This window comes from Chrysemys picta, chromosome 2, assembly GCF_011386835.1.
Source record: "Chrysemys picta bellii isolate R12L10 chromosome 2, ASM1138683v2, whole genome shotgun sequence".
NCBI classification, from domain to species: domain Eukaryota; kingdom Metazoa; phylum Chordata; order Testudines; family Emydidae; genus Chrysemys; species Chrysemys picta.
The window spans coordinates 206,299,819-206,323,459 of NC_088792.1; the positions used below are offsets into that span (position 1 = coordinate 206,299,819).

A 23,641-nucleotide genomic window follows, 5' to 3' on the forward strand; every position below is an offset into this window, starting at 1 on the left:
ATCCAAGGTCAGAGAAAAACTGTAATCTTGGGAGTTTAATACAAGCCTGGTGTGGCCAGTATTAACTTTTAGAATCCTTGCAGGCCCCCACCTTCTGCATTCGAAGTGCCAGAGTGGGGAATCAGCCTTGATAAACATACTCTAGTAGTTTGTACACTTGTATAGAATAGCATGCATTACGTTTTAAAAAGATTGTCATTGGAGCAGTATCTGTGTCAGTGCTGGCAGAAATGACTAGTTTGACCTTAACAGTACACTGCTTCAGGTTTCTTCAGTCTATGAAGTCCAGGCAGGTGAGCTCTGTATTGCTCCCATCCAACCTCATTAATCTGTGAAGTAGCATTATCAGAAGATTTTTTTTTTCTACCTCTGTCTACAAGAGATCTTGGAGTCTTCTGCCTGAAGGAATAAGATGAGCCCATATTTCTTTCCTAGGGATGCACAAATGTGTGAGGCAGAAAGTGGTGCACTGTAGGCTACTTACAGTGGTGCTCTTTGTGAGATGCATCTTTAACATAGCAATACAACAAACTCTACCTTGCTTTTCTAATTCAGAGTAGCTGCTGAAAACATGAAATGGCTGCTATTGATTATTGCATCCATTCATAACTTGTCAGTGTGAAGGGGGTATGCATCTGTTAGCCCAAAAAAAGGCTTCCTGGTTATGATTTCCTCCCCCAACACCCTGAAAACTGAGGTTTCCTGCCTTTGTCTGGAGAGTGACAAGTAGGACCCAAAGGAGTTCACAGAAAGGAAGCAGGACAGCTGCACCCAATTTCCAACAGCACTTGTAAAGAGGACAGTCTCCTAAAGGGGAGCTGCTGTTGTTCAGAGAGGTATTCTTCACTGATTGAAGGAGTACTCCACATGTACATAATCTTGTTTGCTTTATTGTCAGTTGTGACCTTGCTTGTAAATAATCAGTCTGAATTACTGAGAGACCTCCTGAAGAGGCTTCATTTTCTGTGGGCTTTCTAAAATAACCAGGCCTCTTTCCCAAAAGTGTGCAGTGGTTTGTTTGTTTTTCCTTGTGTGCCAAAAGGGTAACCTCCTTTTACTGGATGGATTGGGGGTTGGGGGGAGGGAAGAACTCTCCTATAGTCAGGATTCAACTGTGCAATTCTCATTAACTATGCATATATCATCTGAAAGTGACCCAGCTTGAAAGACCCCTAAATGGAATAATGGACAACAAATCAGATATGAATTTACCTTGTTATACAACAAGGGAAAATGACCCCAGGTAAATCTGCACTAGGAAAAATGTATTTTTTAGCATGTGTTAGTGACCAAGTGGTAAAGTAAAATGAGACAATTTGTAGTTTTAATGTGTGTTAGTGGGTCAGAGTAAACATTAGTAAGGAGCCTAAGGGTGCAGCTTGCAGTGTGGGCAGCTGAGAGGAGAAAAGAAAAGTCTCTTCACTTTTAGACTGAGCACATCTGATACACAATTTGACAGACACACATGCCATTTTCAGAGTAGAACTGCCCTTTAATGATTAGGGATATTAAGCAGTTTATATATAAGAGCATTTCCATTCACATTTAGAAAAAGCTCATGTTTGTGTTCACTAAGCAAGATGACCAGGGGAGGTCTAGGCCAGTCAAGAATATTTTCACATTAATCCACCCATATCTCTGTATTCAAATGAGAAGCAATTGCTGTTTGCGGCTATCATGTTGGTAATTTGGATGCCAGGTATCTTTAACTGGACAGGAAGCCACATATATAATTTGTAAGAGATTGGGGAGTGGGAACCAGGAGATCTTAGTTCTATTCCTGTTCTGTCACTGGCTTTGGTTAAGTCAGTTAACCTCACTGATTCTTTTTTCCATCTAAATAAAGATAGGATAATTCCTACCCCACATAGATGTTATGAATCTTAATTAGTGTTTGTAAAGTTCTTAGAGATCTTCAGATGCAAATCACTATAAAAGTATAACACATTACATCAAATGGCAAAATCTAATATTATCCACTATGCTCTTTGTTGGAGACCTTCCATTCATTTATAATTTAAATTTACAATGGTGCATATAAGACCTGATCCAATCACCGTGAAGTCAGCAGTCTATTTCAGTAGGAATTGGATTGGGCCCACAATGGTTTTCCACTCTAGAGAAGCTGTATGCTCTGCTCAGGTCTTCCCTTCAGCAGATTTCTGAATTTGCTGCAGAGATTGTGCTCTTTGAGAGAGAGAGAGAGAGAGAGGTTCACCGGCAGCTTTAATTTATCCATTAAAGGAAATAACTGTAAAAATGGAAATTAAAATCTCCCTTTAGCTTTAGAAAAACTGGGCTCAGATGTTCTGTAAGAATCAGCTTTTTTTTTTTTTTTTTTTTTAATTTTATTTAGTTCCCTAAAGCTTTCTCTTGGAACTGAGTCTGCTTACCAGACTTATGTATCAGCCATATTCTGAAGTTGCAACAAAATATTTTATCCTGATGTATTATCTCCAATAAAATGTATAGCACAAATATGAATAGTCTGTACTACAAGCTTTCTAATGGTTAAAATTGTTTAAAGTAAAGAACTAAAATGGCATCCAGCCCCTGCAGGTGAAGAATAAATATAGCTCCTTGCAGAACATATTTATTATAGATGATTAATTTGAATAGTCCATAATGACAGAATTCTGAATCTTTATTTTTGGTAAATTGTATAGTTGGCCTATTTAGAACTTGAACGTTCTTCTAGAGTGTATTAAACTGAGAAACTTAATTTGCTTCTAGTTAATCTTATTGAAATAGTTGTGGGGACAAGTTTAAGAATAGCAACAAAAATAGACTGGTTTAAAAATACTGTTTGAACTTGTGAATCCCTAATGCAAGTTTGATGCTTCATTTATAGTGAGCAGATTTCAAACAGAACAAGAAAATTCAGTCTTTTTAATACACCTCTACCATGATATAACGCTGTCCTCGGGAGCCAAAAAATCTTACTGCATTATAGGTGAAACCGTGTTTTATTGAACTTGCTTTGATCCACCAGAGTGCGCAGCCCCACCGCCCTGGAGCACTGCTTTACCGCATGATATCAAAATTGGTGTTATATTGAGGTAGCGGTGTATAGTGTTGATACAACTAACATAGCCGCTGAAATTCCTGGGGATTTTTTTCCTCTGCTTCTTGTAAAGTAGCAAAAAACCACCAGACAGAAGTCATGAAAGCTCTGCTTCATGAGATTCTTGCTTGGATACTATATCTAGATACTTCTTAAAGATGTGAACGCTGAATTCAGCATTAAATCAGAGCTTATGGGACAGGTTATACTCCTCTCCTTGTTCTTTCAGAATTAGATTGTGACTCAGTGTGATCCTTCAGCCCCTGACTGTTGCTGACAAAGTGATCTGTACTAGCTCAGTGCTGGCTCCAGTGTCCTGGCTAGTGTATTGGGGGACTGGAGGTTGTGCTAGGAGCTATGCTAGGTTCATAGATTATTATAAAGCCAGAATGGAGCACTGATCTCATCTGATCTCCTGTATAATACAGACCTTAGGACATCCATAAATTAAATTGTTTTAAGTAGAGCATATCTCTTAGAAAAAGATGACTGAGCCCTAAGTGTTCTAGTAAGAGAGAATGCTAAAATATCCCCTAAAACTAAGTTAGACTAATAGGGAACTACTTCTGAGGGCAATCTGTGCCAAAAAATAAGAAATTCTGCAAATTTTATTTGTCAAATAAATGTGGAGGCTCCAGCATGGTATTGAGGAGCACAGGCCACTGGCTGCACTGAGGTGGGAGATCCCTGTCCAGCTTCCCTCCCTCCCCCGGGAACACAGCCTCAGAGGTGAGGCTGCACCAAACCCTGACACAGTGCTAGGAGGGGCCCTGCCCCTTCATGCCAGGGGCACCAGGAGTGGACAGGTAGGCTCAGCAAGGCAAGATCCAAGTGTGGAGGGGCTTAGTGTGGAGGGATCCAGGAGTGGGTTCAGAGGGTTCTGTGTGGGACAATCTGGGTGCAGACAGCTCAGTGGGGGATCTGGATATGGAGGGGAAACTGGACACACAGGTGCTTGTTGGGGGGGTTCTGGGTGCAATGGTAATGGGACTCTGCAGGGTCCAGTGAAGGTGGTTGGGGCTCAGTGGGGGGGGGGGGGTCTGGGGGGTGATAGAGCTTGGCAGGGGGGTCTGGATGGTTTGTTGGGGTGATGCAGGTCCAGGGGGACTGGGGCTCATCAGGTGGGTTCTGGGTGTGTGGCTTGGTGGGAGGGTCTGGGTATGAAGGCTTCTGTATGTACAGGGGTTTGGTGGATGGGGGAGCAGCTCCCTATAAAGGGATCCCTCTGCCTGCAGCTGAGGAGCAATGGGTGCAGGAAGCAGGGGGAGGGGGGAAGGAGGGACTTTGCAGAGCTTCCTGTAGCCAGGGGAGAAATCTGGAGGTGGGTTTAACCCATCCCCTGGATGCCATGCAGGGAAGAGGAAGTCCCACCCTTATCAGCCCAGCCAGGACTAACAGCAGAGCCCAGCACAGGGTAGGAGCCACCCGCTGGGTCTTCCCTAGCTCTGCCTCCTGCCCCACAGTGATTTACCTCTCTGCCAGCTGCCCTGGGCAAGCGAAACATACTGCTGGGGAGGGTCGCATGACTGCTCTTGTGGCTTCCCTTTGCTTCCCCATCAGAAAGTCATTTTTCTGCTGGGAAGCAAAAATCTGCAGAGGACATTGTGACTGGTTCCCCGCTCCCCACTGCGGGGATGCCACCTGATGTATTGGGGTAACACTGAGCCCGCCTGTTCCAGCAGCCTGGGCTCCCTTGCCCTGCCCTGCCAAGCCAGGCCCTCAAGCCTCCTCTAGCGCGCACACACACAGGTAGGGACACACCCACCTGCAGAAAGACACAGACACTGAAATCAGTATTGCATGGGAAGGCTTTCACCTAAGGAATTGCCCAGCACTCAAGTGCACTCCCCTTCTGGAGAGTAAACCCGAAATTGTATTGTCTTGTGCTGCACCGACAACTGTACAGTGTAAGCTAATTGAAATTTGCCCTCTCCTTCACTGTGGACAGAGATATGCACAGCTTTTTGCCCCCCCGCCCCCCATTATGAATTACACAAACTGGTTTAAAAACAAAAAAGTTTATTAAGTACAAGAGGTAGATTTTAAGTAGGGTGACCAGATGTCCCGATTTTATAGGGACAGTCCTGATTTTTGGGTCTTTTTCTTATATAGGCTCCTATTACTCCCGTCCCGTCCCAATTTTTCACACTTGCTGTCTGGTCACCCTAATTTTAAGGGATAGCCAACAGATCAAAGCAGACTGAGCTTATTTACTAAGGTAATTTGCGGTTTTAACACACTAGATAGGTAGGATATAAATTAGCAAATTCTCACCCTGAGTGATAAACTGGCTGGCTGACTCCTAAGGCACACGTTGCCTTGACTTTCCCCGGTTTTCATATGCATGCTAATGAGCCTTCCAGCCTGGGACCATCACTTCCCACAGTTCAGTCCTTGCCCATCAGGAGTTTCCAGGTGTGTTGTTGCAGGGAGACGGAGGTCATCGTCCCCCCCGATGTCATTGTCCCCCTTTTATATCTTCTTCCCACTTGCTTGAAAGCTCTTTTGCTGTGAGCTGGGTCAAACAGTTCCCATTGTGTAGTGCTATCTCTGAGAGGTTTCTATTGTACACAGTTCCTGAGGTAATCCTTCTGCTTGTGTTCATTTCCTCAATAAGCCATTAACATGTTGTCCTTTTTACTGTTGTACCTGAAAGGCTGCTTGTGGGTGTCTTCAACCTCCTAACATATTTCAGTGTAACATACATACTGAAACTTCATATACAAAGATAACATGTACAATCCAGTGAGATATTAATGTCTAGCAGATCACAACTTTTAGAATGATACCTCACAAGAAATACTCTGTACAAAGCATATCCTAATTACATGGAAGTGGTGAATATTGGCATGTCAGAGTGTCACAGACCTAAATTCTGCACATGTGCAGTGGAGCAGAATTCCCCCAGGAGTATATGGAACCAATGAATGAACCTTATTCATTCACAGCTTTAGAGGCTGAAAAACACATGAGAATCTGATTGTGCAACTGTTTTTAAGCATTTTTTCTTCCCTTCTCTTTCTGCTGTAGAATCAGCAGGGTATTGGCCTCAGACTTTTCACACTAGTCAGTCATGTCTCCATATAACTCCAGAATAAAGAATAAGAGGCAATATTAGACACCACTAACTCTAATACCATGAAAGAGACATTTCAGTCACTTAAACATATACTTTTGTTAAGGTTACAACTTAATCCTATAATGTACACCCAAGGTTTCTTGTCATACATCTAGATTCCGATGTGTCCAAAGCAGGCCCCTAATCCAGCACACAGTTCAGCGGGAACTATTCATGCATAAAGTTAAGCATTTGCATAAGTGTTTGCAGGGTTGGGGTCCTGGTGACTGCCTCATTCATTCTTAATATACAAGCAATGTGACCAATTAATTCCCTGATCTTGGACACCAAACAACCTCTCCCTTTAAATCTCTCCGTGAAATCCTCCTTATTTTGGTTGGGCTTCGAGGGCTGAAACTCTTCAACCAGTTTATAAAAGTAATTAGAAAATAAGCTTTTCATCATCTTATATTAAATTATATGCTAAAAACAAATCATGCTACACACATTACATACACAAAAATATGTAACCAAAGAAGAATCATCAGATGGAAGAAGATCTCTCTCCCAACTCCTACTGCCAACCTAAGCATGAGGAACTGACCTCAGCTTCCCACTTTGTGATACACTATACTGCCACATACCACCCACCCTAATTATTTGTATTATTATAGTGCTCAGAAACCCTGTCCTGGGGTGCCATTGCTGCTGCACCTCATCTCCAAGCATGCACTGCCACTCCCAGTCAAGGACATTTATTCTTTTATAACAAAGGTTAAACAAACAGAACACAATCTTAAGTCAATACCTAGCCCCCAGGCTTCAGGGCCACCCCTCCCAGGGATCTCTACCACTCCAGCTCCTAGCAGCTTCCTACCCTCAGCCAGATCTGCTTACGGCTTGGAGCAGCAGCCACAGGCTTGCTTCCCTGATACTCTGGCTCCACCTTGTTCCAGGGACTCACCACAGGAGTTAGCGCTATTCTAGTATGGCCTTTGCTGCCCAGAGTTCAGCCTGTCTCAGTCTTTCATCCCCAGTTGCCTACTAGCAGCCCTTTATAGGCCCAGGGGTAGCCTGGACCTCTCTAATTAGCTGGATTAGGCTCACCTACTCCAGTCCAGGAGTGCTGGGCTCAGTCTATCCATAGAGACCAGCTACCCTGTCATAACCTCATTCATGGACCAAGCCCCATTGTGCTAGGCACTGTACAAAGAACAAAAAGACTGTTCTTGCCTCAGAGACTTTACATTCTCATCTTACGACTTAGGATGTCATCCCCCTGCTCAAGTACACATACTTGTGCTAGTTCTCATTGAGCTAGCACAACTATAAATACCAGTGCCACTGTGGTAGCACAGACAGTGGCAGTGGAGGCCTGGCTAGCCAGGCCAAGTACAAACCTGCCTGAAACCGGGGAGTTTCAGATGTACTTGGCACCTCTAAGCTGTGCCTCTGCTGCCACTTCCCATGCTACTATGGCTACACTGCTATTTATAGTTGTGTGTGAGCTCCATGTACGGAAGCAGGGGAATTACACTCCTAGTTCACAGTGTAGATATAGCCTAAGTATAAGACAAGAGACAGCAGATGGACAGAGGAGTATAAGGAAACAATAAAATAATATTGGTCAGCATGATAGGCAGTGGTCTCAGAACGCCAGCAGCCTACAGTGTGTTAATATAGCAAAAATGAAGACAATATGTCCCTGAAGAATTTTTCCACTGGCACAAACCAAGAGGAAGATGTATGAGTTGTAAACTAAGGTCCTAATTCTGCAGTGAACTCCATATAGATGCAGGGATCCACCTGCACACAGCTTAAATTACTATTGTGACTGTTAACAATTACTTTATATTACAAGCAACATCCTGTATTTCTTCTCTGTGGAAGAAGTTAAATCTACTCCACTTATCTATCTTCAACTGTATTCTCTCCTCTCTGCCTCAATTAAAAGTGTGCCTAAAAAGAGGTTGTCGTAGTTCTTAGCTAATCATAGTCTCCTTTTCTCACACTTCCATCCCAATTTGAAATTTCATTAGGGCTTTTTAGTTGTGAACTTATACATCTAATTTTAGTAACTTTTAATATATGATGGAGATTGATTTTCTAGATAGCAATATTTTTCCGATTTGCTGTATCCAGACTTTATCGGAGTAATTGTGTAAATAAAATCATAATTGTGTTGCTATATTGCAAATAAATAGCACAATACATTATATAACACCAATGAAAATGGAGATGCGTAAACAGGTTTATGTAAATCATTAGTCTTCCAATCCAGAACTGCATAGTTATAAAATTAAATGGTACATTTTTAGGGATGGCGAATATATGCAAGTACTACTCATAGGCAGTTTCAAAATGCAGATCTGGATCAAGATTCACTCAGACTTAGACGTATTTACATAAATTACAATTGTAGCCAAGTCAGAGAAATTAATCCCCATTCCTTCAATTAAAAAAGTTCTAAACTACTACCAAGAAATTTGCCAAAAAGAATGTGATTTTTAGCTTTAAATATGGGTAACTTGAAAGCTGTTTACACAAAAAGAATCTTGAATAAAGAACAGTTTCTAGTGTATATGTTTGCTGAAATGAAACTACACTCATTGCTGCTACAAAGCAGAACTTAAGCTTTTGCCTCCAACTTCCTTTCTTCTTTGAACGCTTGGGATTTATGTAACCTACTATATGTGCTCAGCCATTCTCCTCACATGCATGTGTGTTCATGCATAATATGTGCTACTAAAGATGAAGCCCCTGGCTCTACTTACTACAGCTGCTTTTAGGGATCCTCAATGCTAGTGAGCAGTCAACTTTTTTGGTGAAAAGGAAAAGGTGCCATTCATTTTATGAGCCTTCAGTGCAGCCCTATACTGTAAGAAGATATGATGGGGTGAATACACACCCCATTGCTTGGCAGTGAGGAGTGATGTCTACTCAATTTTTCCTATTCTAAGATCCCTCACAATCACTCCTCATTTACCATCCTCCCACTGCTCTCCTTTAATTCACCAGAAATGCTGCTTTTGTTTCCTCCTAAATACCTGATTCGGCTGCCACTTAAACCAATTTTATAACTTTGAAATTTCATTGACCTTAATGGAGCTACTTCTGATTTACCCCAAGTAATAGCAGGCTCGTGTCTTCAATGGGTTAACTTCACAATAATATCCCACAACTTTGCGCATGGATATGTGGAGAGGAAATGAGTGATTCAGAGACTTACTGTAGCATGACTGTCTGTTGCAAACTCACTTCCTGCGGCATACACACATTATTAAAGCTGGTCTGTAGCAAACTGAAGGCAGAAAGTCTGAATGCAGGCCCACAGTATAGGGGGTGGGAGAGGGATTTGATTTCAAGTTCATTGTAGTAGTGTTGGCCGAAGTTCGGCCCTCAGCGGGGCTGTGGGGTATCCCATCGCCTCGCTACAGTCCGCCATCCATCCGGGTCCAGCGGCAGTCTGGGACAACAGACACACAGTTAGGGCTCAGGTCCATAAGCAGGGGCTGAGCCAAGAGGTCGGAACCCAGGCCCTTAAGCAAGGGCTGAGGCAAAGTCTATAGCAGGCCAGGCCCTAGATCAGGGCGGGGCAGCAATTAAATAGGCAATCAGAAACCCAGGCCCTTGGGCAGGGGCTGAGTCAGTTTATAGCAGCCCAGGCCCTCGGTCAGGGCAGGGCGTCAAGTAGGTACCCAGGCCTTTAAGCAGGGTCTGGGTCAGTTTGTGGCAGCCCAGGCCCTAGGTCAGGGCGGGGCAGCAAGCCAATAGTCAAGCAGGTACCCAGCCTCTCTAGGCCAGGGGAAAATGGGGGAGTCTGCCACCCAAGGAGTGGGTGGCAGGGGGGACGCAGGCCTTCCCACTCCTCTGTGTCCCAGCCCGGGGCCCTAGCAGCGGCAGAAACTCACTGCTGTCGGTGGGGATCCTGGCCGCAACACACTGACATCGGCTCTGGCAGTGCAGCAGCCAGACTGGGGTCAGCTGCCCCCAGGCTACTTCCACACTCCCCCTCGTAGGGTACCTGGGCCATCTTAGTGTCATCGGTGCTCTCCACCAGCATTGGCTCCTCTGGATAGGTAGCGAAGGGCAGGCTCGTCTCCTCCTCGGGGTAGCTGGCACGGGGCAGGCTTGGCTGCTCTTCAGGGTAGCTGGCACAGGGCAGGCTTGGCCAGTCCTCCTCAGGGTAGCTGGCACAGGGCAGGCTCGGCTCCTCCTCGGGGTAACAGGCACGGGGCAGGCTTGGCCAATCCTCCTCAGGGTTCCGGGCGAGAGGTAGGCTCAACCGGCCCGGAGAGTCAGCAGGTCGGTCGTGGCCTGCGGCTGTTTCCCAAGCGGGAGCTTGGCCACGGACATCTGCTCTCTCCGCCAGCCTGGGCTCCACTGAGCTCTGCAGGCGGGCTTTTATACTTCCGGGTCGGGGCCGTGACCTCGCAGGGGCAGGCGCCGGACCCGGTGGCTCGGCCCACGTTGGTATTAGCGGAGGTTCGGCCCTCAGCGGGGCTGTGGGGTATCCCACCGCCTCACTAGAGTCATGCAAGAAGACTCATGATGCTCGTGAGGGGGTGGAGCAGGTGCAGGGTGTGTGTGTGTGTGTGTGTGTGTGTGTGTGTGAAGGTGACTATATGCACACTGGGTTGACACCTTTCTGCAAATCTTAATCTGTTTTTATAATCCTAGTTTATAACTCAGTTTCTCTGAAAGCAGTTCCTATGTGTACTCTGAAGCCAGGAAACACCACAGAGCATGTGAGATCTTCCACACAAGAGGTTCTTGATTTTAAATAACAACCATTCCATTGATTTGTGGATAAAAAGCCGTGGAATCTATTTATAATACTATATTTTCCCAAAATTATTAATAGTTTTTCTTTCATGGAGAGCAGCTTTGATCCCAGCCAAGAGTACTTCAAAAGCTTAGCTGTTGGTGTGCAGTGCCAGTTTTCGGTGAAACTGGAACTCTAAGTTTGAGATTGGTGACTCTTTGGGTACGTTTGCACTGCAGTTGGAAACATGCTTCGCAGCTTGTGTAGAAAGACAGGCTAGGTCTGCTTGAGATAGTGTGCTAAAAATAGCAGTGTAGCAGGGATAGAACAACTGGCAGCTTGGCCAGCTGTCTGACTACAAACCCATCCAGACCCCCTGTGTCTATACTCAGGTGGCTAGCCTGAGCCACACTACTCAAATGGAGCTAGCATATGTCTGTCTATTTCAGATGGGAAGCACGGTCCTGCAGCAATGTAGATGTACCCTTAGAGTTTGAGGTTTTGTGAACCTCTCAAATTATTTTGGGGGGTGGGGTACAAAACTACTCACTCTGCAAACCATTTTCAATGTATTGCGTTTGCTGGAGTAAAAGTTAAGTTAAATGCAGTATCAGGAATTGAACAACTAGCTAAAGGGAAGCCTGTGCTATTTATTAGTGATAATATAACCACTCCCTGCTCTGCAAAAACTAAGTTTTTTGTTGTTTTTTTACTTAATAGTCAGATAACTTAGAAATTTCTATTACGCAGATAGAGGAACTATAGTGATGGGTGCCAGTATAAGAACCTAGATTAAAATGTATGGATACCAAATCATCCCTTCCTATTCTTTGATACCCAGATCAGGATCTTAGTAATTAAACAAGGCTAGTTTCTGGACACAATGCTGTTACCTTACTATAGTCCCTCTGCTGAAACATGCATTAGAGTTAGTTTTTTGGAAGTGGACCTGCTGCAAAACAAAACTCCTCAGTACCAGCCTATAACGTTGCGGTTCTGGCGAGACCCAACTGAGAGTGCCAATTCAGGACAAATCACTTAAAACAGGGCAGTTACAGCCCAAGGCTGGGGTTTTTCCACCTCTAAGGCAAACCAAGCCAGCCAGACAAAGAGGACTTTGGTCTCACCCCACTGGCTAACCACAAGTCACACAAGCAATTCCCTTAGACACTTCACTTTCCCAGTATCACCACCAGCACCACTCGTTATGGGGACAAATGGTTATGAAAACCAATACCCCATTAAAAGATAAAAAAAGGTTCTCCTGATCCCAAAGGATCAAGCCCCCGACTCAGGTCAATATACAAATCAGATCTTACCCACAAATCATGCTTTTGCCAATCCTTTAGAATCTAAAATCTAAAGGTTTATTCATAAAAGGAAAAAGATATAGATGAGAGCTAGAATTGGTTAAATGGAATCAATTACATACAGTAATGGCAAAGTTCTTGGTTCAGGCTTGTAGCAGTGATGAAATAAACTGCAGGTTCAAAATCAAGTCTCTGGAATACGTCCCCAGCTGGGATGGGTCATCAGTCCTTTGTTCTGAGCTTCAGTTTGTAGCAAAGTTCCTCCAGAGGTATGAAGCAGGATTTAAGACCAGATGGAGGAAAGACATCAGCCTTTTATAGGTTTCAGAGTAGCAGCTGTATTCGTCTGCATCCGTAAAAAGAACAGGAGTACTTGTGGCACCTTAGAGACTAACAAATTTATTAGAGCATAAGCTTATGCTCTAATAAATTTGTTAGTCTCTAAGGTGCCACAAGTACTCCTGTTCTTTTTACAGCCTTTTATAGTCTTTTCCAGGTGTAAGAACACCTCTTTGTCCTTACTGTGGAAAATTACAGCAAAATGGAGACTGGAGTCACATGGGCCAGCCCCTGCATACTTTGCTGAGTTGCAAGGCGTATTTGTCTTCTCTCAATGGGTCAATTGTATAGCTGATGGTCCTTAATGGGCCATCAAGCAGGCTAGGCAGAGCTAACACCAACTTGTCTGGGATGTCTCCCAGAAGCATAGCATAAGTTTGAAATACAGACAGGATAGAGCCAATATTCATAACTTCAACTACAAAATTGATACACACATATAGACAGCATAATCATAACCAGCAAACCATAACCTTGTCTTGGACACCTCATTTGACCCCCTTTATACAAGATTTGGTGCCACTATAGGACTTTGGTGGCAACCATGTTCTATATGGTCCCAGATTATGTCAATAATGTCACACAGCCACAGCCTTTTCCTGCCCTCAAAGCACCCTGCCTGGTGCCATGGACCAAGCTTTAAAAAGCACCACTCTAAGAATGTAGCCTTCCCCCCAGCCCCCCCACAAACACGTGGCAGGGGACAGGATTTTCCCTTTGTAAAATAATTAGATCAAACATTCATGCAAATACTCACACAGCAATAGCGTGTGGGGTTTTAGTCAATTGCTTACTGTTACACATTTCCAAACTTCATAGGCTGATCCATTATGTAATGTCAGCATAGTAAATCAGTGATTTACTGGACACTTTAAAAACACTAAACAACAAATTAATCACGTTGCATTATTCATGCTGCAGTCCGGAGTTCTGCAAAAATTCTATCATCACAGGCAAAAAAAAAAGTCACATTTTCATGGATTTGGGAAACATACCACACTTAATTGTTTGCCCATTGTTCATGGGGGTGGGGAGAACAAACTTCACAGGAAGAAAATTAATTCACATGTGGCTATTCATAGTGTGAAAAATGTCTGTGAAGCTCTGGTATTATTGTGGACAAGACCCTGATGCATCATCTTCAGAAATAAATTCAAGTTTAGATTTATATAATATAATCTAAATGCAGAAAATCAGAAAGAACTTGTGAAATAAACATGGAAGTACCCCTAGTTAAAGGGGGGAGGGGGAAGGAACAACATTCAACAGCATCATGCATGGTAACAGTATGTTTTGTTAGGAATAAAAACTGACTTGGTGGATGAAGCGAAGTTTTTTTGGACATACATCAAGCTTCTAGAAATTTATATGAGATTGCATAAACCCTACTTTAATACATATTGCTTTGTTTTCAATCTTATATTTATCCATTCTTCTTGATAAAATATCACCTTCAGGACACCAGCTGAAGTTGGATGACCTCTGACTGCCTTACAGGAGAACAAATTGGCTCTGTGATACATTAGTTCTTGGATAATAAAGAAATATTTTGCATTTTATTGTTAAATGACATTGAACTGCATCCAGAAAACACTTACTGTTTCAAATGCTTTGGAATGGAAGAAACTGAATAGAAGGGAGCGGATAGTGCCAAGAATTTAAGTGGTTCCATTGTGTCAATGTTTTCATCTAAAATCTGGCTTTCTAGGAGTTTGATTTAGCTTCTTTAACATGGGACCAAATGTTGTCAGCTCGGATACTAGGTATAAATTCTTTCAAAACTGTAAACCACATTCCTATTTTATATTTTGGCTAAAATCTATCTTAAAATATGGTAATTTAAAAATAAAATTACATTAAGTTAATCATTACATTTCAAAATGACCTTGCTAAAACTAAACAACATCTGTCCTTGCAAAGTATTAGAGTTCACAAATTCCCTCTTTCTCATAAGGTTAGTAGTTTGGGTGGTGTCGTGCTTTTGATTTGGACATATAACACCAAGACTTTGCATTGTTTTCCATCAGGTGCTATTTTGCTATTTACCCTGTCATAAGAATCTTAAATTTTATCTTGAAAGATTTGTAAAGTAAAGACTGGGAATTTCTCACAGCTCAGAATGCTTCACACAGAACTTAATCTTCAGTGGACTCTGATTTACCCTAGTTATTATGTAAAGAGCTCCTCTCATGTGGCTTCAGAACAGAAAGCCAATTACATATCCTGATACCAAGGCACAACATGGCCAATTAAGAATGAAATGAGCTCTCTCATTATGCAGAGTTTGCATTATGAGTAAGGCTACGTTTTAGTCACAGGTATTTTTAGTAAAAGTCATGGACAGGTCATGGCAGTAAACAAACATTCATAGCCCGTGACCTGTCCATGACTTGTACTATATACTCCTGACTACATCTTGGGGAGAGGGGTGGCCCGGGGGGGTGCTGCAGGTGCTGGGGATGGGAGGCACATGGCCCGGAACTTGCACTGGTACTTGAGGGGTGGGCATTGGTTGGGCTGGCAGGCTCCTTACCCAGCTCTGTGCCTCCCTGGAAGTGGCAACATTCCTAGGCAGAGGTGTGGCCATGCAGCTCTGTGCACCGCCTCCCTGAGCACTGGCTCCGCAGCTCCCATTGGCCAGGAACTGTGGCCAATGGGAGCTGCGAAGGCGGTGCCTGCAGGCAGAGGCAGCGTGCAAGATCCCCTGGTCACATCTTCCCCGAGGAGATGAGGGATGTTGCCGCTTCTGGGGAGCCCCCCAGAGCGCCGCCCAGAGCCCTCACCCCCTCCCGCACCCCAACCACCAGCGCTCCACCCAATCTCCTGCAGCTGCTGGGGGGGAGGGGCGGTGACCGCTGCAGAAGTCACGGAGGTCATGGAATCTGTGACTTCCGTGGCAAACTCGCAGCCTTATGAGCACTCTCAGACAGATTTTCAAAAGCATTTAGGCGCCTAAAGGTGCAGATAGGTGGCTAATGGGATTTTCAAAATCGCCTAGGGCCCCAATCCTCAAAAGGTATTTAGGCACCTAACTCCCATTGAAATCAAGTATCTGGGTCCAAGCATCTATCTCTTGCTGTTGAAAACCCCATCTGCATTTCTACATGGCTAAAAATATCTGGCCCTGTGTCCTTAACTCTGAAATTTCTTTCCTTGGATCAAGACAAATCCTTAACATGATACAATGTTTTTCCTGTTGAATGATTATTCCTGACTGTAGCCCATCTACATTTACTTCACTGCAAACTTTTGGCCAGCTTCTCTGCTCATGTAAATCCTTGTAGTTCCATTGACTTCAGTGGAGCTGCACCAAGTTTACACCAGTTGAGGATCCTGACCCTCTGTTGCTACATTACTCCAATTCTTCTCTTGATTGTAACACTGTTGAAACAAGAATCAATAAGACAACTTTTCTTAAGTAAGCAATATGCACCTCTAGTTGTTGTTGTTTTTTCAGTATCTGGGTAGTTCTTCAAGTGGTATTCCACTCAGATGTGTTCATGCCTGGTGCACTGAGAGCCAGAGACTTTCCCCCCACAGCATTACTTGTCGGGGCATGGCGCACACCCTGTTCCTCTCCATGAACTTTCCCAAGGGCATATAAGGGCAGGGCCCTCAGTCAGCAGCCACCGCTCTCCGGCCACCCTGCTCTGAAGGCAGCTGTGCAGAAATAAGAGTGGCATGGTATGGTATTCCCACCCTTACTACTGTGCTACTGCTGGTGCAGTGCTGCCTTCAGAGCCGGATGCCCGGCCAACAGCCGCTGCTCTCTGGCCACCCAGCTCCCAAGTCAGTGCAGAAGTAAGGGTGACAATACCATGACCTAAGTTCCTGTAAGCTGCGCAGCTGGGGGAGGGGTGGCCCAAACGCAGTCATGGCTGGACCTGCTGTGGCCGTGGCGCCTGGCCCCTGGCCACAACTCAGCCATGGACCTGCTGCTGCCAGGGCACCCCTCGCCTGGCTCGAACCCAGCCCCAGCCCAGACCTGCCACGGCCAGGGGAGGGGCGCCTATCCCACAGACCCAGCCCCAGAGCTGACACAGTGGGAGAGGCGCCTCTTCCCCCCCCAGCCCAGGTGCTGCTGTGGGGAGCGAGAGCTGGGGAGGGGAGTCCTCTCTCCCCACTGTAGCTCTGGAGCACCCTCCTGCACCCCAAACCCCTCATCCTTGGCCCCACCCCAGACCCCAGACCCCACACCCCCAGCCGGAGCCCTCACCCCCTGTACCCCAACCCTCTGCCCCGCCCCAGAGCCCCTCATCCCTGGCCCCACCCCAGAGCCCTCACCCCCAGCCAGAGCCTTCACAAGCCAACCCTCTGCCCCAGCCCTGAGCCCCCAACCACACTCTGAACCCCTCGGCCCCACCCCCGCCACATGAATTTTTTTTATATCCACCAATATGGAGGTGATGTGTGACACATCACCTCTATATTGGTGCACATAACAAAGTTCATTCCACACATGTGTGGGAAAAATTAGAGGGAACACATCCCTCATCTCACGCTGCTTCCCGCAGCCCCCATTGGCCTGGAGCGGCGAACCGCGGCCAGTTGGAACCGTGATCGGCCGAACCTGCCGACGTGGAAGGTAAACAAACCGGCCCGGCCCGCCAAAGGTTGCCGATCCCTGGTATAGGGTAAAAGCACACAAAAGACCAGATTTCACAGTGGGAGACCAGATTTCACAGGTCCGTGACACATTTTTCAGCTGTGAATTTGGTAGGGCCCTAACTATGAGGCCTGCCTCAGCACCAGGGCCTTCGTCAGATCATTTGGCCAGCAATCCTCAGGCATCCTCTACCTCTGCGGTAATTCTGGAAGACCCCTAGAAGGGAAAGGGGTTGTTCACCTTCTCCTGGGGTTCCCCATAAGAGGACCCATAAAATAGATCAGAGTCAATAGACCTTGAAAAGAAATTCATCATCCTTTTCATCCATAACAGGCACTAAGCGACATCAAGACCCAGGTACCCAGGGCCATCAACTTGTGTCTCCCCAGTAGTGAGGCAGGAGGATCCTGGTACTATAATATTGACTCCAGAACCATCCGAGAGACAGCCATTGAGTTTGGTACCTAGGAACACTGTGGCAGTGCCATCCCTTTCAGTAACCTTTTGCCCTGCAATCCTTTATGGCAGCAGCAGATCTGCTGTGTCTCTCTGTGCCTGCATCTCTGTTTACACAAGAGGTGAGTTCTACACTGGTACCCACAGTGATTCTATGTCCATCACATCCTTTGACTTTGGGGACCCACTTTACAAATGCTTATGGCCCCAGTACTGATGAAGAAACAGGCACTATCCATGGTCTTTGTGCCTGTGGGGCTGGTACAATTGCCCCCTCTATCCTCGGTGCCTGCTACACTTCTGACCTTGATATCTATTTGCTTACTTACTTGGTACCTAGTTGCTTTTTGGAGTGGGGACTAACTCCATCAGGCTCATCCGTACCAGCAGTATGCTCCTTCCTGGTTCTGGACCCATTCATACAGCCATCCCAGGACACCCTTACAGTAACTGATGGTACCTCCCCTTCATTGGTCAATACACAAATTGGGATATACAGTGGTCCCACTGAGGTGGGCTCCACCAATGCCCATGAACTACTCTGAGGCCTCATCAAAGTCTGAGTCGGAGTCCAGCTCTCATTCATCTCAGTCTCAATGAAAGGGGTCAGGCAAATCATCCAAGCATTAGGTAGGGGACAAAAATTGGTACCGAGAGCACAGCCACTCTTATAGCAAGGGCAGACCATCCTGGTCCAATATGTACTGGCCTACTGTGCTATAGCCCTTCCCACAATGGCCTTCAGGGGACGGATGGGGTGGACTCTCTACCTCAGGTCAGGACCTCAGCACTTGTCCAAGGATAGATTCCCTCTCCCGTCCAGTTGTGAGGCAGACCAATCTCCTGAGCCACCTTTGATGCGGATACAGAAGGATACCCATCCTCCTGAACCACTTCTTGTGGGTGAGCCCTTGCCAGATGATCAACCTTTACCTCAAGAGGCAACATTGGCCCCCGCAATTCTGGCTTTGCCCTCTCTGAATGACTCAGTGGTACTGACTTCCTCTTCTCCAGTCCCAGAGAATTTTAAATTCTACCAAGACTTACTTAGGAGAATGGCTATAGCCCTGGGCATTGAACCTGAACTGATATAGGAAAAATACCCACAAGTTATTGGACATCCTCCAAGCATTTACACTGGGAAAGGTAGTTCTCCTGATTAATGATGCCTTTCTGCATCTGGAAAAAACCTTGTGACTCACATCGGCATCTCTAACTTTGACAATGATGTCCCTTCTCAGGGGTTCTTGTGTTTTTACTCCCACCCAGCATTGAACTCCCTAGTTGTCACAGTTGTTAATAAGAGATCGCTGCAGGGGAAATTGCAATTGCCCCCCTCTCCTCCTGCCCAAATAAAGAGTGTAAGAGACTAGATGCATTAGGAGGAGAGATTTATACTACTGCCTCCCTCCAGATGAGAATAGTAAACCAGCAAGCCCTCCTGGTGAAACATGATTTTCTAATTAGCAGGTGATGTCAAAGTTCCTGGACAAATTGCTGGACAATACAAAGGAAGAGTTCAGGGCCATCTTAATGATGGCAAAGACTTCACTCTAGTCTGCCCTAGACATTTCAGATGCTTCCTCCAGGGCTATGGCCTCTGCAATTATAATGAGAAAGGTTATGTAAATCCTGGATAGTGCTGGACATTCAGCAGTCTATTGAGGGCTTCCATTTTGACTGTCAATATTTGTTTTCAGACAACACAAATGAGGTGTTGCACTCTTAAGACTCACACATTCTGGGGGTGGGAGGCAGTGTGTGTCCTACACCTGGCCACCAAGAAACGCCAATATAAGCCTCCTCAATAATATTCTCAATGATATCAGAGGCAACCCTTTTATCCCCCAGGGCATTATGGCTCTCCTAGGAAGAGACAGACGCCTCAGAAGAGGAGAACATCCAGTTCCAGTCTAACCAATCGTATTGCCCTCAACCTGCTGTAGGGAAACAACTTTTTTCATGAATTCTTCAAGACCAGCAATGCAACCACCAGTGATCTACCCATCCCTTCTCCCTGCCCCCAACCACCCATTTGGAACAGATTTTCCTCACTTCGGAGACCATAATCTTGGACAAGTGGATCCTAAGTACTAAGGGACTGGGATATTTGATCCAGTTCTTATTCACCCCCCTTCCCCAATCCCCTTTCAGGGACCAATTTCACAAGTCTGTGCTCCTTCAAGAAGTTCAGTCTCCACTCACTGTAAGGGCTATAGAGAAAGTTTCCCTGCAGTTTAAAGGACAGGGCTTCTATTCCCATTATTTCCTTATTGCCAAGTCCAAAAGAGGACTGAGACCTATTTTGGACCTTAAGATTCTCAACAAGTTCCTCAAGCAACTGAGATACCACATGTTTACCCTTGCTTTTATACTCCCCTCTCTAGATAGCAACAGTTGGTTTGCTGCTTTTGATCTTTGAAATACATATTTTCTCTGTGGTGGTCTTACCCAATCACTGGAAATTCCTCAGCTTTCTGGTGAGGGGTGGGGGGAACCGCCATTGCCAGGACATGGTAATTCCATTTTGCCTGTCTTCGGTTTCTCGTGTATTCACCACATGTTCGGTGGTAGTGGCGGCCTTCTTAAGGAAGAATGGTATGCACATCTTCCCTTACCTGGATGATTGGCTGGTACAAGGTTCTTCACAGGATCAGGTTTGGGGCCACATCAGGTTAATCATCTGCTTTTTCAGTCATCTAGGACTCCTTCTGAACAAGGAAAACTCTATATTTATTCCAACTCAGAGGCTCAAGTTCATTGGAACCCTACTGAATTCTATGAATTTGACTACTTTTCTTCCTCACAGGTTTTAAATGATTCATGACTTGTGCAAGTCCCTCAGAACTCATCTGTCGACCACAGCTCAGACTTGCCTGAGATTGCTTGGCCACATAGCCTCATGGTTGAAGTCTGTCTATCACCCAGACACAACCTGAACAGGTCGGTGTCATAGGCTGGGATGTAGGTGGTCAGACCAGTGGTGGTCAGGCCTAATGATTGCTGCAAGAGTCAGGAGCCAGGAATCAGAGGTGTGGGTCAGAGCCAGAGGTCAAACCAAGGGTCAGAGCTGGAGTCAGGAATCAAGCCAAGGGTCAGAGCCAAAGTCAATAGGCAGGGCAGAGAAGTAGGGATCTGGAACAAGGCAGGTACCAGGGGAATAGGACAGGAAGGCAGAAATCAGGAATAAGGTAGGGCTCAGGAGTGAAGTGAGAGAATCCAACATAGCAGTCAGCCATGGATTTACCTAGTTGCTCAGACTACTTCCTGTGCCGCCTTCTGGCTTAAATAATGTGTTCTTCTGGCTTAAAAAGCTCCCGCCTGCGTTAATATGTTCCCTGGAGTGGTGAATGACCCCAGACAATGCATGTGTAGGCATTCCCTTTTCTCACCCAACCTCAGATGTGACAACTGTAATCAATACCTCTCTAATAGGCTGGGGTGCTCACAAACTCAAGTGCTTTGGTTGGAGGAAGAGTCCAATCTGCATATCAGATTGTCCTTGGGCTCTGAGTTATTCGCAGAGCATCTTGAGTCTGCCTTTCTCATATCAGGGGGCTTGTTGGGCCAAACTTGGACCAACAATACTTTTGCATTGTACTATCTGAACAAGAGGGGGTAGGGCTTGCTCCACTCAGCTTTGTTAAGAAGACGTGAGCTTTTGGGAGTTTTGCAACACAGAGGACATCACTCCTGTAGTGGCATATTTACCTGACATTCAGAATCAGTTGGCTGATTTCCTCCACAGACGATTCTCCCACAACTACAAGTAGTCTCTCAAGAACAGCATGCTGAAGTCCATCTTCTGAACATGGGGTGTTCCCTTAGTCAATCTGTTCACTGCAAAAGACAATAGGAAGAATCATCCATTTTGTTCTCAAGTGGGCCACAGTCCAGACTTTCTCACCGACGCCTTCTTGTTGGTATGGAAACTGGATCTAATGTATGCTTTTCCCTGATCCTCCAGTCATTCACAAAGAAACAAGTCAGGTTAATCCTCATAGACTTGGCATGGCTCAGGCCATGCTGATTCTCAGACTTCGGTCTCTCCATTTAATTTCCTCACCCTCGGCCTCTCCTCCAGGACCTAGTGTCACAGCAGTACGATCACAAACTGCATCCAGACCTCAAGAGCCTTCACCTCACTGCATGGCTTGTGAGTGACTAGACAAAGAGGAGAAGTCATGTTCCTTGGCAGTTCAAGAGGTCCTGCTTAACAGTAGAAAGCAGTCAACAAGGACAACTTACATGGCTAAGTAGAAAAGGTCTTCCATATGGCCCCCTAGTTATGAGCTACAACCTTCAGAGGCAAGGATCCAGAACATCTTAGAGTACCATCTTAATTTGAAATCTTCAGCCCTTTCCATGAGTTCCCTGAGAGTTCACCTTGCAGCAATCTTAGCTATCTATCCCCCTGTCCCAGGGGCTTGGTATTCTCCAGGTTGCCAGGACTAGATTTCACAAGGTGCCTTTTTCCACCTATTAGGAATGTGATGCTGACCTGGAACCTTAACTTTGTGTTGGCAGCTCTTAGGAGCCTGCTTTTGAGTATTTGCTTACTTTTGGCCCAAACAGAAGACCATATTCCTCATAGCCATTACATCAGCCAAATGAGTATCTGAACTGCAAGCTTTGACAATGAGCCATGCTTACACAATATTTTTCAAGGACAAGATAGTCTTGAGGCCACATCCAAAGTTTTTAACCAAAGTCATGTCCGTTTTTTATTTAAATCAGACATTAGAACTTCTGGTTTTCTTTCCTAAGCCACATTCTAATAATGATGAGGAATTTCCAAATATCTTAGATGTTAGGTGAGTGTTTGCCTTCTAATTGGACAGGACCAAAACTTTCAGACAATCACCTTGTCTTTTTGTGTCCTCTCCAGATTGTATGAAAGGGCAAGTAGTCTCAATGCAGATGATTTCAAGATAGATCACCTCCTGGATCATGACAGCATATTGGATAGCTGACACTCCTTCTCCAAACTCTCAGCCCATTCTACAGGGGCTCCACCTTCATCAGTTGATTTCCTAAGAGCTGTTCCTATATTGGACATTTGTAGGACTACCATGTGGTCCTCACTATACACATTCATGCATCACTATGCTGTCATAACTGCATCAGGACCAGATGAAAATTTTGGCAAATTAATATTATAGTCATTGTTTAACTAGACTCCAAGCGTGTACTGGGGGGGAGTCACCTGAGTGGAATGAACATCTGCAAACATTCGAAGAAAAAATAATTACTTGCCCGTTCTGTAACTGTTGTTCTTTTTAGATGTGGGTGCAGATGTGTATTCCATGACCCACCCTCCATCCCCTGTTCCCTGGAGGGGGGATTAGGGTAGCAGCACCCTTACATAGACTCAGAAGGGGCCACGAGGAGACCCAGGGTGTATACACTGTCCCGACAGTGACAGGTACTGCTGCAGGGGAAAAAAGTCTCCAACTCTTGGTGCACTGGGCACAAACACACCTGAGTGGAATACTCATCTGCACCCTCATGAGCAGCACTTACAGAACAGGTAAGTAACTTTTTTATGCAAATATATTTGCAGGTATAGAGTGTTACAGATTAATCAATTTACACCTTAAAATAATTCAGATTCTGAAGCCAATGGAAATTTTGACACAGATGTCAGCAGGACTTGGGTTTGGTGCTTTTTTTTTATTATTATTATTAAAGGTAAACAAACTGTTAGAAGCATAGTCTTTCTTTATATAGCAGTAAAGGAGAAAGTGTCAGATATGCTAAGTCTATATCCTCATCCAAGAGCATAGCCCAAGTAAATTGTTGCCCAGGAGGGTTGGTGGAAGGCTTCTCTCCTCTCAACCTACCAAGTAAACAGGTAGCCATTCCATATCTGAGTAGCGCTTCTATCTGACCCACACCCCCTCCTCCATTCAGGTGGTGGATCTATGCAGGAACAAGCCATCCCTCTTCATTCTTGCCGAAGGCTGTGTTGACTCTGATAATGTTGTAGACAGATCCACCTTTCTAGATCACCTCCTGTTATAGCAGGTGTCTTATTTAATCT

At 45.2% G+C, this 23,641-nt stretch overlaps 1 protein-coding gene across 2 annotated transcripts in view; it reads left to right on the top strand.

Annotated features, from left to right (window-relative positions):
- Window positions 1-23,641, top strand: part of AKAIN1 (A-kinase anchor inhibitor 1) — a 33,178-nt gene that overhangs the window by 8,533 nt on the left and 1,004 nt on the right. The window lies entirely within an intron of this gene.